The sequence below is a fragment of the Callorhinus ursinus genome, unplaced genomic scaffold (assembly GCF_003265705.2).
Source record: "Callorhinus ursinus isolate GAN/ISIS: 27379988/994484 unplaced genomic scaffold, GSC_fseal_2.0 scaffold39, whole genome shotgun sequence".
Lineage (NCBI taxonomy): Eukaryota > Metazoa > Chordata > Mammalia > Carnivora > Otariidae > Callorhinus > Callorhinus ursinus.
The window spans coordinates 11,035,646-11,050,038 of record NW_027397101.1 but is presented as its reverse complement, the minus strand read 5'-3'; the positions used below and the strand labels follow the sequence as shown (position 1 = coordinate 11,050,038).

The following is a 14,393-nucleotide window of genomic DNA, read 5'->3' as shown; positions in this document are numbered from 1 at the left end:
GGTGACATGACCCATTCTCACCCTTCCAGTTCTATCCTCCTGGTCTTGCTCAAATACCAGCTTCTTTAGGAGCCTTCTCACATTGCTTCTGGGAGACATTTTTCCCACTGAACTTCTAATATGTTTTTTACCTGAGTACTTCTTTGGTCAGGCATTTTCTTCCTATTTGTACCCTGGTTATTTGTACACAAATTTTGTCTCCCCTGCTCGGTCTGTAAGCTCCTTCAGGAAGGAATTCACACTTTCATTGATTTATATATTCATTAAGCAAATGTGGTTTGACAGTCAGGTGCCAAGAACCTCTAGGCTTTAAGAATACAAATATTGGTAAGGTATATAATAACCAGTCTCTTTTCTCAAGGATCTGACATTCAAGTATGGAAGAGAAACATATAAACATGTATGTAAATTATAATCAAGGATAAGCAGGATGCATATTGAATTCATTTTATAACCTTCTAAATATTTTAGTACCTTGTTGAATGAGTAAGTGAATGACAGTCCCACTCTTAAACAGTAGTAAAGGCCTTATAGAGAAACAAAGGATTCGAACTGGTAGAGAAATGAAAAACCAATGTCATATGGGTTCTTGGGAGCACTGTGACTCTAAGCAGTCCAAATTAAGTATTCCTGTGAGCCTAAGCCCTGAACCTTTCTTTATTGGCTCTGTTTCCTCTATGCATGACAAATTTTAAGCAATAAGGGTAATCTTAGGGATGCAGCCAAGTGGGGTACAAAAACATAGCTTTGGAGTCAAAAGAAATAGTATATACAAAAAAGATAATATTAGACAGTCTGTGACCAGTGGCAATTGAGGATGCAAGTACTAAATGCTACAAGAAACAATAAATCTGACATTATTTAGGAGAAACTTTTATAGGCATACTTACGAGAAAATGAGGAAAAGTCAAATGCATATGGAGAAAAGCCCAGGCATGGGCCATGTTATCCAAAGGCAGAAAGAAAGATCATGGAAAATCTGGCATTTCTTAGTTTCACGGTTGAAGATTCCTGCCTGGTAATATTCTTGCCCGGTAATATTTTGATGCTGAATAGTAAAATGCTATCTACATTGGTTTATACATTTCTTATAATATTTTCTCCTGTTGGCTGGTTCTTCCTCCTTGATATTATTTAATTCCTTAGGCTACATGATCCCATACCATCTTTGTTTTCTTCCTATTTCCACAACTGATCAATTTATCTTTGTAGAATGTCCTCCTCCAACCTCTAAATGTCAGTATTCTCCACAGTTCAGTTCTTGGGTTTGCATTTGAACTATCAAAAAAAAAAATTATCACCTGAGATCACACTGTCACCCTTGAATTCAACATTCAGTTCTATTAAGATGGTTATCTAATTTTTATTATCAACATGACCATTTCCTCCTTGAATTCCACTTCCATTTTACCAAAGTCTTAAGTACATTTATTCCTTGATTCACACTGTTTTATCAGACTTAATGATCCACCTGTTCTTCACATTCTTCCTTTCACCCAGACAGTAATCATCATCAGAACTCCACTGCTACTCTATCTTCCAGGGCTTAAAATCTTCTCTCCACAAAACGGGTTCCCCCATCAAATTCCTCACTTCTACTGATTGTATCATCATTCTCCCTGTCTCCCCAGTTTACAATATCAGGCATATTTGATTTCTCCCTCTTTCTATCTTCATGCCTACTCACTGGAGTTGATTATTATGAAAGTCTTCTTTTATAATGTCTCTGGCACTAGGAACAATCTAAAAAACTATTTTCTGAGCAAAAGTAATCAGACACAAAAACCATTATTGCCACGCCATCTCTCCCTCATTGCCACCAGCTTCATTCAGCCCTATCTCCTCATACATGGGCTTTTGTGTAGTTATCATTCCCTGTATCTCTAATCTCTGGCTTCTCCTAACCAGTCAGCACTTTTTGGCCTGATTATTTTCCTTAAAAATACATATTTAATAAATCCAGCCTCTACAATTACTCAGCAACTTGATGCTGTCCAACAGAAATACAAATCAAGTCACAAATGGTAGCTATGTGTGTAATTTAAATTTTCTATTAGCCACATCATAAAATGTAAAAACAAGCAGGTGAAATTAATTTTCATAATGGTATTATGAGAATACCCAATATATCCCAAATATGATCATTTCAATATGTAATAATTGCTAATAATAAGATATTTTATTTGTTTCATACTGAGTCTGAAATCACATGTCTCAATTCAGACTAACCACATTTGAGGTGCTCAAAAGTTATATGTGGCTAGTGGCTACCATATTGGACCATTCAGCTCTGCAGTATACCTTGTGCCTCTCATTTACATTCTTTGCCTATGCTCTCACCCTTATATCCCTCCTTTTTTCAACATAATGAGATCTCAAGGCTCTCCCAGCTTAAGTTCTAACTCTCCTGGGTAGATTTCCCTAACCACCACAAGACTATGATCTCATCTCCTGAGATGTAATAGCTATATCATGCAGCTGGCATGTCCTACATCTGCCTCTTGTAATTAATGCAGGAGAACTGCATCATGGCCAGATTGTCAGTATCCTGAGTGCTGATACTTCTCTCCGTCCCTCATATCACTTAGCAGAGTGCCTTTCGTAGAGAAGACACAGTAAATATTTGTCGATGCCGTGATGATAGTAAAGTGTTACAGTAATTTTAGCATGTAAATAGACTTTGTTAATCACCAGTCTTGTATTATTTACCAAGTGGCTGCGATACCACACTGTCCTGTCACTGATTTCATCATAAGGTTAACTTCACAGGTTTCAGTGAAGATTTATTTTCTAAATTGTAACATTTAGTCTTGTTTCATTATAAATGAAATATCAGGAATAGCATAACCTACAGTAAATGGAAAGTCAAGTAAAACTAGTATAATTTTAGCTCCGTGATTTATTTGTATATAGAGTGATGAGAATATTGATAGTGGAAAAATGGTGAGCATAATAGTATTATGGAAGACATAATTTAGTGAGCTCCAACAAATATTGTCTGATTATCTTATCGGTATGAAGGAATTCTTGGAAACAAATTTAGAAGATTTAATAAAAGAATGTGTTGGAAAAAGTGATTTGATAAGGGATCTCCAACATCAATTTTTATAGGGAGGTTTTGTACAATTACTCCATGGACAGGTTTAAAGACTGTAGCAAATGCTTTATCAGGGAATTGTAGATCCAATGGTGGGCTGTGTGTTTATATATACAAGGAGAGCTTGATGAGATTTCACACAAAGAATTACTGATTAAAGTAATGAATCCTGGTGTAGAGAGTAAAGAAGCTGAATGTGGGTAATATTTTTTTTATCATGGGGGATTTGCTTATATTACTATCATTTCATGTAAGATAGAAACTGCCAGTAGGCCAAATGGTGTTTAGTTTGAAGGGCATGACTCATTAACATATAACAAAAAAAATGAAGGGGGGAAATCGGAGGGGGAGACGAACCATGAGAGACGATGGACTCTGAGAAACAAACTGAGGGTTCTAGAGGGGAGGGGGGTGGGGGATGGGTTAGCCTGGTGATGGGTATTAAAGAGGGCATGTACTGCACTGAGCACTTCGTGGTATACACAAAAAAATGAATCATGGAACACTACATCAAAAACTAATGATGTAATTTATGGTGATTAATATAACAATAAATTTTTTTTTAAAATCGTAAGGGTAAATTTGACAGTGCAAATCTTTAAAAAAGTGTAAAATAAGTGAAATCTACTTAGAAGGCACTCAAATTCTACCACTGCCAAATACTATATTCTCCCTTCAGGCCTATTTACTCCCAGTTATTACCCACACCACCTCCATTTTGTGTGATAGGATTTTTCAGATGTACTCTGATTTTACTGAGAGACTTTGAATCTTAAAATTTTAAGATACAAATACATGGCATAAAGATTGTCATTAGGGAAACTAATCTGGTTGAATGTCCCACATCAACTCTTAATATTATACTATAATCTTCCTGCAAAATAAAACTGATGCTAAAGTCCAAAACTCATAATATTTACAAGAATAGTTTAGAAAAAAATTGCTTCCTGAATTCAATCAATATGTTTTGAAACTCCTAGATGACTACAAATAAAATTACAGTATTTGTACCATGCATATGAATCTGTAAGGATTTGTTCATATAACAGCTATTGTCAAATAGATAAAACCTAAGTTGCAAAGGCATGAGTTGTATATATATTTATTTTCCTTATAACTAAGGTTGTTTATTTATAAATTTTATTTTATTTAAATTCAATGAATTAACATATCATGTATTATTAGTGATCTGAGGGGTTATTCTTTATTTAAATGCAGGCAAAAAGTGCTATATGGGGGGCAAGGCAAAACAAATTATATCCTGGTTGACAGTTACATTTGGTCAATCCGTCTGGAATAGTGGAGGGTGTGAGTAGTAAATGGGTTGGACAAGATTCATGATATATGCCAGAAGCTATGCAGGAAAGCTGAGGTACAACCTGAAACAGCATTGGGAAGAACACAGCAGGTGCCAAAGCCAACGATAGAGAGTGAATTATCCAGTCAAGGGAAAAGCCATAAATGAGAAAAAGAAATGTATGCTCAAGCAGACAAGGATCAAACCAGCAAAAGACATAGTTTAGGAGATAGGTACTAGAGAGGGACAGTCCTTCCAAGAATGTCAATTGAAGCTTTTGTTTGTTTGTTTGTTTTGTTTTGTTTTTTAGCAGATAGGGCTAACATATGTGAGTAGTAAGAGAGACGCCTTTAAAGAAAAGGGATGTGGGGCATGAGATAAGTAGAAAGTGGGAAAGCTATAAAGTTGTCTGTTTATAGCTATTATTAAAATAAAGCAGTTGAGAATTTTAGAAATCTAATTTTAAGTAAATCTATTGAGTCTTGTAAATGCTTCTTCAGCACTGAAATCAATGCAGAAAACTGGCACACGCCTTAAGAAAAGAAATACAAACAAACAAAAATCAAGAGCAATAATCAACTTTCAGTTTAGGAGGTGAAAAATCATCATTACTACAGGCAGCCACAAAACATAGAGAAAATAAAACTGAACAGAGTCTGAACAGGAAACCAGACTCAGTAGCTGGTTTGCAAGATAATATTTAGGCCAAAAACAAAAACAAAAGACACAGTTTCCTAAACTATTGAATTAAAATGAACTTGACCTTTATTGCTTCCTCTTCCTCCTTCTCATTCTCCTCTTCCTCCTCCTTCTTCTTCATTGTCGTCATCATCATCATCATCATCATAGCTCCCTCTTACCTCACTACAGCCAACCCCTTGTCATGACGACAAAGTCTTCTATAATCTATGATCTGGCCTGCGCCTCCCCTCCCACCACTGTAATACCAGGCTTTTTCTGGCTCACTATGCTGTAACCACACTGGGAACATTTGTGTTCTTCAAACACTAAAGTTTGTTCCTATGTCAGAGTCTTTGCATATATATGTCCTTTCTAGAGGTCCTCACCCCCTTGTCTTTCCATGGCTGTTCCTTCCGTTATTCACATCTCAGCACAAATTATCATCTTTCAACAAGATTTTCCTGACTATTCAGCATTACCCAACACTTCCTATACAGTATTTTGTTTTATTTTCTTCATGGCATTTAATTCTATTTGAAGTCAGCTCATCTGCTTGTCTGTCCCTCTATCTATCTACAATGGTTGTTTATTACCTGTTACCTATTAGCATATAATCTGTATCAGAGCAGAAACCTTGACTTTTTCTTTTCCAAACTGTAATTCCTAGTGTCTAGAACTCAAGGTAGATGTTCAAACATATGTGTTAAATAAATCAATTAACGAGTTAAGTATTAAGTGATGAAATCCATTGTATTTTTGAAACTCAGAACAGCCATGAAAGATAAGTATCATTTCCTTTTTTATATCTATTTTACTGAAAAGGAGACTGACTACTCTGTGACTTAATTGACTTGCCAAGATCATGTCGCTAGTAACTATGTCTACAAAACTATTTTTTGCGCCCTACAATATCCTCCTTACCTACCCCTTATGAGGGTCACATAGGATAGTGAACAGATTTTAAAACACTATAGTAATGGGAAATATTTTACTTCAGCTCTCATAGATATGAGATACTTATTTGCTAATCACTAATGAACATCAGGTGATTTATAATCTTACAGCTGCATAAATTCCTAATTTTCTTGTTTTTAATCATGAAATAAAAATGCCTCGTCAGAGTCTAGGGAAGTATACCTAGGAGTCCACACCTGAATTCCCTTGAGATTACATTGAGATTAGCTGCTGACCTCAAAGGTGTCGCCTTCCTTATAATGATGTCAACACCTACCTCAAAGAAGTCACATTCTATGTAATGACATCAAAACCAGGACAAAGCATCAGACTCCCTGGGTGAGCAAAGAAAACATTACACAAAGATGATATTGAAGGCTGGCTTTTGTCTTAACCTTCACTACACCAGTAAGTCCTCCCACTTGGGTAACATGTCAAAAAAAATTTAGTTTTAGTTCAGTTTCAAGAGAAGAGAAAATAAAACATAACCAACATAATAACAAATAAAAATATATTGATGTAAACAATCTAAATATTTATGCAAGGAACTAAATAACAATAAAATAAATTCAACTTTGATTCAAATTTGAATGAAAATGGGGTAATAAAAAATGAAGCATAAAACTGAACTTACTTAAATTCATTCATCTACTTATAATTGCTTTTGTATCTCAGTAAATGAAGAAATCTGTAACTTTCTCTTGGGTTTTAGGATGAATCTTGCATATGTTATTCCCGGAAACATTAAAGTCATCATTGGTCTTCTTGAACAAATTTCTATGTTTTTAGTTAATACTTTAATATATAAGAAATTAATTTAAGTGATTATACCAGAGGCATGTGCTCTAATAGATAACAATGAATTATAATCAGCATTTCAGAAACTAATAAATACAAATAAAAGACATGAAATTTTTTTCAACTCATCTGGTAACCAAAGAAATATATTAAAACAATAAATGATGCAATTTTATATATCAAATTGGCAAAAACATAAAATTCAAATATGACAGTATTACTAGCTTCACTATGAAGAAGGAGGTATTATATCCTGCTGGTAGGAGTATTATATGTTATAACCTTTTTGGAGTGCCATTTGGCAATAGGTATTATAAAATTTATAATTTGATATGCAGTCTTGACTGAGTCCAGCATTCATCCTAAGGAAATAATCATGATTAATGCAAATATATAGCCTTGAGGATGTTTATCACAGGGCTGCTTATACAAGAAAAAAGAACTGACAACAGCCTTTTCGATGGGTTTATCAAATTATGTTTCATCTATAAAATTAAAATTTAAAATAGCTATGCAGTACTTAAAAATGTTGCAGAGAAACAACTCATATTATTAAAAATATTCATGGGAAAGCAAGTCAAAAATAGGAGCAACAAGATGCCTTTACTGAACTTATAAAATATATATTTGTACATAAAAAACAAACTAGTGGTTATATACCAAAAAGTCAATAGCAGTTGTCTCTTGGTGATAGAATTATGAATGATTTTTTTCTGTTTCTTAACCAAGTCTCAACAGTGAATATTGAATTATTTTTAAATACTAAAGTATTATTTTTATAAAAATAAAGACTAAGTAGTTATTAAATTATGATTAATGATTTAATCTTGAACAAAGGTGAGATAATGAAAAATTAGGCAGTATCACACAGCATCAAGAAAAGAATAAAAAATAAATTGGAAAATTAGAAAAGTAAGTATAAATAGAGGGCTGGGAGAGATGGGAGGACCATATTTCAGAAGTATATTTCAGTCCAAGCAACGCACTGTGAGCAAGTAGTAGAATTTTCATTTTTACTATGTAGGTCAAAAATTCGGTCAGCAGTGTACAAGATATTTTTTAAATGTGTCTTTCTTTCATTCACTTTCATTAATATCTCAAGAGTTGGTGTTATTTCTTTATAGGCCTTATTAATGACTTGGATAATTCTAAATTAAATTAAATATAGTATACAAATCAAATCCATGAATATTTCTTATGTGTAGTATCAGGTGCCACCATTAGCCATAATGTCCCATTATTATTATTGTAGTGTTTTTGTTTCTGCAGTCTATAATACCATGCACCATGGAAGGCATTTTTCTGTACTTTGTAGCACTTATTCTCACCAAAACCCTTGAAAGTATTGTATTATTTTCATTTTACAGTTGAAGAAACAAAAATCTAGCAAGTTTATATGACTCCCCAACATCCCAGCAATGCTCAAAACAAATGGAAACTAACAAAACCAGGTCTATGATGAATCATTCTTAAACTGAACATGACTTTGAAGAATACCATTCCATACCAATCCATGAAATTTCTATGTTTTATTTTCCTTTTATAATAATAAACTATGATTCCAAAGTTATTCACTCTATTTCTACGATTGATCTTTAAGAGTATGTAAGAGCTGCTGATTACAGAACATCACAGTACGAAATTTCCAGCTACTTTCTGCAAATTATTTCACAGTTTTTTCCACATTCCAAGCACATGTTGCAAAGAATAAATGTTCAAGTTCTGCAAATTATTTTAATTTCTTTTCAAGAAATTTAGCAAAGCACTATTCTTCACTTCCAATTTGATTTAGAAAGTATATATGTGGGGCCCCTGGGTGGCTCAGTTGGTTAAGCGACTGCCTTCGGCTCAGGTCATGATCCTGGAGTCCTGGGATCGAGTCCCGCATCGGGCTCCCTGCTCAGCGGGGAGTCTGCTTCTCCCTCTGACCCTCTTCCCTCTCGTGCTCTCTGTCTCTCATTCTCTCTCTCAAATAAATAAATAAAATCTTTAAAAAAAAAGAAAGTATATATGTAACAAAAGATGTATCAAGATTATTTAAAAGATGTACTTTAAGTGAGATGATTATAAACATCTATAACATCCAAGAGCCTTTGAGGTTAATTTATGAGGGTTATAGAAGGGAGGGGGGTGAGGAGATGGGGTAATCAGGTGATGGATATTAAAGAGGGCACATGTTGTGATGAGCACTGGGTGTTATATGCAACTAATGAATTGTTGAACACTACATCAGAAACTAATGATGTACTATATGTTGGCTAACTGAATATAATAAAAATAAAGACACACACACACAGATTAAACTGGAGGTAGATTAGATTAATTTACTAAAAATTTAATTTTTTTAAGATTTTATTTATTTATTTGACAGAGAGAGACAGTGAGAGCAGGAACACAAGCAGGGGGAGTGGGAGAGGGAGAAGCAGGCTTCCGACTGAGCAGGGAAACTGATGTGGGACTCGATCCCAGGACCCTGGGATCATGACCTGAGCCGAAGGCAGATGATTAATGACTGAGCCATCCAGGTGCCCTAAAATATTTAATTTTTGTTTTCTATATAACAAAACATATTTTTTACATTTTTTTATATTTTTAAATATAAAATCAGAAGCCTCGAATAAACATGAAAAACATAAAATTTATCCCCTGACTTATTGAGCTCCTTTTTACCCTTTTTCTGGCTATTTGGAGGAGGGAGGAAGTAAATAAGAATCAAGTAGATAAACCACCTAGCTCGCAGACTCTGGGTTCCTTTATCTATTCCTATTCAGTGGCATTTGCCTCCATTCCATGGCAATCATCTACTTATTTACAGGCTTGCAATGCTCAAAATTATTTGTGTAGCTCAAACTTCTCCTCTGAGTTCTAGAAACCTTTACCCAACTTAAAATTCTCATTTGGTTGTCTCATAGACATTTCACAAATAATATGTCTAAAATGGACCTCTTCTATCAAATTAAATGTATTTCCAATCTTCACTATCTCAGGAAATGGCAGCACCATACATCTAGTAGCTAAAGCCACAAACCTGGCCATCATCCTTCATTACTTACTCTGCCCTACCTCACATCAGTAAGATTTTCCTTTGCACCTACTAACTCCATTGTCAATCATCCAGCCATCTTTTTCCTCTCCTGCCAGTATGATAGTCCAAAATTCCTTAGAGAATTTCATTTCCATTTCCAACCATCCTCTCCCCAACCTGGTCATCACACAGCAGTCATATAATCTTTTAAAGCAAAATTGCAACAATAACAACCTCCATTAATTTTTCCAAAGGGTTAACTATACATCTCATGTCCTAAATTAAATATATATTTTACATGCTTCCATTTCTTTCTTTAGAGCTTTAGTAAGGTAGAGTTAACACATAATATACTGTACATGTTAAGGCATACAATTTGATGAGTTTTGACATATGTATATGCCTAAAAAGCCATCACAACAATCAAGATAACAAATATATCCATCAACTCCAAAGGTTTATTTATGGCTCTTATTTATGCCTTCCTCCCCCCTTCCTTCCCCACATCTACAGATAATCACTGATCTTATATTATTCAAGATCAGTTTGCATTTTCTAGTAATTTACAGAAATGAATTAATATTTCCACTTGCCTAAGCTTCTCATATGGAGTCCTAATTGATTGCTCCAATTTTACTCTTGCAAAATGAAAAACAAACAAAAAAAAACAAAAAAAATAGGTTTACAGGTTTGATGAAAATCATTGGAAAAATGCCAACATGGTTGTCTAGTTTTGAGAATGTCTTATGAAACTTCTGAAACCCTATCAAACTTTTATGGACTTGTATCTTTTTCAACCCCAATTTAAAATGTATATATACTACTAATAATTGTCCACATTTTAATTAAAATTTTAATTAGCCTTTTCCTCAGTCCAGTTGTAAGATACAGATTTTTCTCTTTCTTTTTTCACATTATGATCATACTTTGGAAGATTCTGTATTCTAGAGACCCTGTAATGTTAGTTAAAGCAACTGAATGGGCTCTGTGTATATTTGCCAAATAACTAAATCTTAACAAAAGTTTACAGTGCAAGGAGTATTTCATTTTGTAAGAATTTTTCACAGATTTACGAATGAAGGAGGGGAAATCAGAGGGAGAGACGAACCATGAGAAACTATGGACTCTGAGAAATAAACTGAGGGTTCTAGAGGGGATGGGGGTGGAGGGGTGGGTTAGCCTGGTGATGGGTATTAAAGAGGGCACGTACTGCATGGAGCTCTGGGTGTTATACGCAAACAATGAATCATGGAACACTACATCAAAAACTAATGATGTAATGTATGGTGATTAACATAACATAATAAAAAAAGAATTCTTCACAGATTATTCTAACAGAAATTTGTTTTTTTATTTAATAATATTTGATGCTTATGAATATTATTCATATAAAATTGTGACTACAAAGCATATTGAATTAATATTCTAAGGTTATCACTTATCTTTCCAGAACAATCATAGCATGTTTTGCTTCTTTCTTAAAAAGGAATATTTTCAATTGCTCTTTACAGCAATGAATATGAAAGTAATGCCAAAATATAACTAATCTCAGGGTTTTTTTGGAATTTGATATTTTTTACTATCTACATAATATAAACATGCATCACCTAGGTGAGCAGTTTTTAATAGCATCATTTTCACAACATTTTAATTATTGTCACATTTCTTCTTTGTTTAGGGAGACGTCTGGTAAATAGCTGTGGGATCTAAACAAGTAAGACTTAAAGCATGCTGTTTTTTTGTTTTTGTTTTTGTTTGTTTTTGTTTTGCCTGACTTTCAAATTGTTTGTTTGTTTTATTACTTAATACTATTTCTTTATTACTTGGGGTTGTAGCTTTTTAGAAAAGTGTGATCAATTTTATTATGGAGTGTGAGGAATAAAAGTAAACTTTTAACACCTGGAGATTACTTGGAAACTTAAAAATCCCACCTGAATTTTCTGTATATGGTAGGCAGGCATAAAGACATTACAGATGGGGCACAACTTCAAGCCCAAACATGGGCATGTCTTTATGACTAAATATGAATCCACGCAGTGAATTTTTCCAAGGTAATTTTTTTTTACAAAATATATATTGCTATACTAGTCTTATTCTTACCACTTGCTTGTCAGTAGAATAGGTCAATGAGTGGTTGATTTGATTTCCCAAACCACCTCATGTAGAACCATGACTCAGTACCAGATAGTTTGGGTAATGTGAGATCCACCCCCAACATTGGAATAAGATGTGTTGGGATGTTGAGGGGAAGAGGTTTCAGTTAACAATGTTAATAATGGAGTAAGAAGGAGAAGAGGTGGAATGATGGTCAAAAGGAAAGCAAATGAGTAAAGGGAGAATTACACATAATAAGAAGGAAGAAAGTAGATCACCAAAAGAATAAAGAGTAAAAAAAAAAAAAACAGATGACATACATTTCATGCTTCATTTGTCTCTATTTGGAAGAACGGAATTTGAGATAGAACAACTTAAGAATAGAGAGCAGATATTGGGACACATTAAGAATAGAGAGTAGATACTGGAGAGACAAGATATGCCATAGGTTGTGCTTGAGAAAAAGGGAAACAGAAAAGAGTAAATGGTAAAAGGAGAAGAAAGTTTCATTTTAAATGTTCCCTACTTATTTGACAATTTAGTTTCTTGAAGCTAGAACTTAAATGGTTTTAAAAATATAAGCATTGAATATTTTTATCTGTCTTATTGAAGAAAAAAATTCTAGATATTGTATAATTATGGGATGCTTCTAAGATTTCTGCTTTATGCTCAATTTTAGCCATGCTTAAATGAAAATGTTTCTTGATTTGTTTCAATTTTTCTTATGAGTATTCTAAACTTGCTCTACTCTTGAAATCACTTGACTTCTGAAAAAAGGAAAATCATACATTTGGAGAGGTGAAATAAGTTATTAAAATGTATTTCTAATTTACAGAAAATATATGTTAAACAATTCAAATTTACAGTCAGAACAGTTCAAATTAGTCCTGCATTCAGGAAAACAAAGCCCTAGATTTACCCTATAGTTATCCTGTAATTGCTATTTGCAGGCAACAGAAAGGTTAATAGTGGTACTGATCTCGATCATAATGTACAGATTTACCAAAGAACCTTGTAGAATTGACAATTTTTTGTCCCAATGCATAAATCACAAAGATTCAGCAAGATAATGTCCTTTGTGTTGGCATAATGATATAAATAAGTAAAAATTCCTTTTTAGCAGTACTTGGGAAGTATGCCTTTAGTTTATGGTTGTTGTTGTTCGTTGGTTTTTCAGTGGCTATAATGTGTTAATCATGATCAACACAATACAAGCTTTCTTCTTAACAGTTGAAGTATCTTGGGGGAAAGATTTTGGTTATTTATGATCCATTATGTATAAAGTTATCACAAGCAGAGTTCAGTGATGGTACAGTAGAAAGTTCCCATTGATTCTGAATCCAAAATACTGGGCAAAATCCCAACATCACCATGAAGATCCACTTAATCAATCTGGGCCTCAATGTTTTCATGTTCAAACAAGGATAATACACCTACTCAGGGATTACTATCACATTTGAACAGATCATCAATCTGAAAGTATTTGGAATGTAGTCAACATTAGTAGGTAAGGCATGGGTTTGAGCACCCTAGAAGTTCCTGTCCAAAAGCACATGAGCCACACAAATAACTTTGCAATGTTGTTACAAATGTTTGTACTTGTAATTCAACTTTATCATTACAAAGGTTATTTGGGGGATGGAGGGGTAAATCAATCTATCATTTAAAAAACTGTAGTCAGGGGCGCCTGGGTGGCTCAGTCGTTAAACATCTGCCTTCCGCTCAAGTCATGATCCCAGGGTCCTGGGATCGAGCCCCACTTCGGGCTCCCTGCTCCACGGGAAGCCTGCTTCTCCCTCTCCCACTCCCCTTGCTTGTGTTCCCTCTCTCACTGTGTCTCTCTCTGTCAAATAAATAAATTAATAAATCTTTAAAAAAATTAAGCTATAGTCATCATCTTCATGGCTTTACATATGGAGTACATGAAAAGTTTTTCAGTCTCAATACAAATATTGGTGGAAGCATTATCACAGTGATTTTATCAACACTGGTGTAGAGAAAATGCTTACTGGAAAAGAGGAGGGAGAGCAAAAGTGATTGCTATGTCCCAAGGATGGGAAGGACTGCTGGAAGAGTAAGTAGTTAGTCTCACCAACTCAGTGCTGTGTCTTGAATAAGTTCTGTGGGAAAGCATTAGTGATAATTAAAAAAAAAAAAATCTTCAATTCTTTCCTACTTGGCCAGTTGACAGGAAATTCCACAAGTCCTCCTGCATGTGCCTGTAAGATCCAATTCATCAGTATTCTTATGATAGTTTAGCAGAGAGAAGTCCCAGGTCCTATATTTCTTTCTTCTTATTGGCATTCCTCTCCTCATTAACAAAACTCAAAGATCCCCTTTTATGTATGCCCCTGCTTTCCTGCTGATGGTATGAAATTTGTGGTTCATTTGAGTTGGTTTAAGTATACTTACTGAAGTCAGAGAAGAGGATAATTTTTATATACAAA

At 34.2% G+C, this 14,393-nt stretch overlaps 1 protein-coding gene across 1 annotated transcript in view; it reads left to right on the top strand.

Moving 5' to 3' along the window:
* The window catches only part of PTPRD (protein tyrosine phosphatase receptor type D), a 758,123-nt gene that overhangs the window by 59,974 nt on the left and 683,756 nt on the right, over nt 1–14,393 (top strand). Inside the window, exon 2 of the mRNA XM_073880761.1 lies at nt 11,531–11,566. The gene's annotated coding sequence lies outside the window, so the exon portion shown is untranslated. The remainder of the gene's footprint in view (nt 1–11,530; nt 11,567–14,393) is intronic.